At 37.3% G+C, this 3,129-nt stretch overlaps 1 pseudogene; it reads right to left on the reverse strand.

Annotated features, from left to right (window-relative positions):
• Positions 1-470: 470 nt before the first annotated feature.
• Positions 471-952, reverse strand: LOC106006920 (annotated as a pseudogene).
• Between the last annotated feature and the right edge of the window lie 2,177 nt (positions 953-3,129).

Genomic DNA, 3,129 nt, shown 5'->3' on the forward strand with positions numbered 1-3,129 from the left:
TGAGAACATGCAGTATTTACCTTTTTCTGTCTTATTCCACAGCCATAATGCTCTCAAGCTCCATCCATGTTGTCTCAAAAAAGCAGGATTTCTTTCTTTCTTATGGCTGAATGATACTTCATTGTTTACTGTTATTACATTTCTTTTTCCATTTATTTGTTGATATATATACTTAGGTAGTTTCCACATCTTGCCTATTAAAAATCAAGCTACAATAAACATGGGAATACAGATATCTCTTCAGGACAGTGTCTACATTTCCTTGGGATATCTACCCAGAAGTGGGAGTGCTGGGCCTAATGGTAGGAACCTATATACTGGTTTCCACAGTGGCTATACTTATTTGTATTTCCACCAACAGTGCATATCCATTTCCTTTTCTCCATAACCTTGCCAAAACTTGTTGTCTCTTGTCTTTTTGATTTTCACCATTCTAACAAGTATGAGGTGCGATCTCACAATGGTTTTGATTTGCATTTCCATGAGGATCAGTGATGTCCATCATCTTTTCATGTACCAATTGGCCATGGTATGTCTCCTTTTGAAAAACTGCCTCTTCAAGTCCTTTGCCCTTTTTTTTTTACAAGTATGCACCTCTATTTATTTATTTTTAAGGAGGTTTCAGTCCTTGAGGGGTAGAGCATCACATGGATTCTGTGGCCAATAGCTTCATCGGGAATGTTCCTTCAGAACTTGGTACAAACCATGCCACTGTGCCCATGAGCATGGGTTACGTTACCCTGGATTACTCTGTTTTTGTTCACTATGTCACCAGGAGTAACTGTGTTGTTCTTTGCTTTGTACTCATAAGCATATCTCTTGCTAAATTGAATTCAGTTTCATCTCAAGCATAAACACCTTCAATTTTAAGAAAAGCTGTACGCTCCCTTTGGTTTTGGAGACCTTACATATAGTCAGCAAAAATGGCCTTGAACCATAGCCATCCATACATATTTGTCATTTTAGGAGCCCTGTTCCCAGCAGGCCATCACAAGCTCTAAGATGGCAGAAAGAGAACTTTGCCCCTTTTTAAATTAGATTGTTGGTTTTTCCCTACAGAGTTACAGGAATTCCTTATGTATTTTGCATATTAAATCCTTAGCTAATACACAGTTTCTAAATATTCTCTCTCATTCTGTAGATTGCCTTTTATTTTGCTGTTTCTTTTGCCAAACAGAAGCTTTTTAACTTTATATAGTCATACTTCTTTACTTTTGCTTTTGTTGCTTACATTTTTTTTTAATTTTTTATTTTTGATAAACATATATTTTTATCCCCAGGGGTACAGGTCTGTGAATCACCAGGTTTACACACTTCACAGCACTCACCAAATCACATACCCTCCCCAATGTCCATAATCCCACCCCCTTCTCCCAAACCCCCTCCTCACCCCCCCACCCCCCCCACCCCCCGGCAACCCTCAGTTTGTTTTGTGAGATTAAGAGTCACTCCTGCCTGGCTCGCCAAAAATGATGAAGTCCCAGAACCTAAGTCAGGTTCGGTGGGGTGAGGAGGTTCGGAGCCGACGACTAAAGAAAGAATTCTTAAGACGTCATTGGTGCAAAATGGTGGTTTATTAAAGCACGGGGACAGGACCCGTGGGCAGGAAGAGCTGCTGCTGCCCCGGGTTATGAAGGTGGGCATGTTATATACCCCACGGTTGGGGGGGAGGTGGTGAAGGAATGGGGGATTTCGACAGAGTTCTCACATGCTAGGGAGGGTCTACAAGGTGCCGGGGGGCGGGGGGGAGTCTTTGCCATTATGGCTTGATCAATGTCGTCTTTAGGTCAGGCACTAACATCAAGATAATGGGGGATTCTTGGTGGGGCATTATGATCCAGCCATCATTTACATTCCTTTCTACCCCAATCTCCTCCAGTTTATGGTGGGAGGGGGACATTAGGGCTTCAGGAACCAAGAGTTATTTGCCTTACATTTTTAGTATCATATCCAAAAACAAAACAAAACAAAACAAAAAAATAAAAAAAACTTTGCCAAGAACAATGTCAAGGAACATTGCCCCTATTTTGCTTTTTTTTTTTCCCTAACAGCTTCACAGTTAGTTTTTAAATCCAAGTATTTAATTCATTTCAAGTTAATTTTTATAAGGAATTTAAGGTAGGCATCTAATTTTATTCTTTGACAATTGGTTATTCAGTTTTCCCAACATTATTTAAGAAGACTATGTTTTCCTCATTGACTGTTTTTGACTCTGTGGCCAAGTATTAGTTGACTGTATGTGTGGGTTTATTTCTTGGCTCTTTCTCCATTCTGTTCCATTAATTTATGTGTTTTTTTAATGCTAGTACCATGTAGTTTTGAAGCTTTTGTAATATAGTTGCAAAGCAGGAAATGTGATGTCTCCAGCTTTGTTCTTCTTTCTCAAGATTACTTTTTTTACCCTTTGAAAAGACTCCGAATAGAGTCTTTTGTAGTTACATAAAATTTTAGGATTTTTTTTCTATTTCTGTGAGATTATATACATATATATATATATATATCATTGCAATTTTAATAGGGATTACACTATATATATATATATATATAGATGGCTTTGGGTGCATCCCATAAGTCTTGCTTTATTGTACATATCCATCTTCTTTCGTTCAATGACTTTTTTTTCCTCTTCTGATTTCTTCTTTGACCCATTTGTTGTGAGGAATATATTGTTTGATTTCCAAACATTTGTGAATTTTCCAGCATTCCTCCTATTACTGATTTCAAGTTATTGATTTTGGTCAGAAAAGATACTTGGTATTGTTTCAGTCTTCTTAAATTTTCTAAGGCTTATTTTGTGATTTAACATATGATCTATTTTGGAGAATATTCCAAGTTTACTCAAGAAGAATGTGTATTCTGCTGTCATTGGGTGAAATGCTTTGTATATGTTTGTCAGGTCTGTTTGGTCTAAAGTATGGTCCAAGTCCAATGTTTCCTTATTGATTTTCTGTCTGGATGACCTATTTATTGTTAAAATTGGGGTACTGAATTCTCCTATTAATGTATTTTTGTCTATTTCTCCCTTCAAATCTTTTAGCACTTACTCAACATATTTTCCTGATGGTGGCTGCATATATTCACCATTGTTACATATTCTTGATGAGTTGATCACTTCATTATTATAGAAAT

The sequence above is a fragment of the Mustela putorius genome, unplaced genomic scaffold, assembly GCF_011764305.1.
Source record: "Mustela putorius furo isolate JIRA1106 unplaced genomic scaffold, ASM1176430v1.1 tig00003987_pilon_pilon_pilon, whole genome shotgun sequence".
In the NCBI taxonomy this organism is placed as follows: Eukaryota; Metazoa; Chordata; class Mammalia; order Carnivora; family Mustelidae; genus Mustela; species Mustela putorius.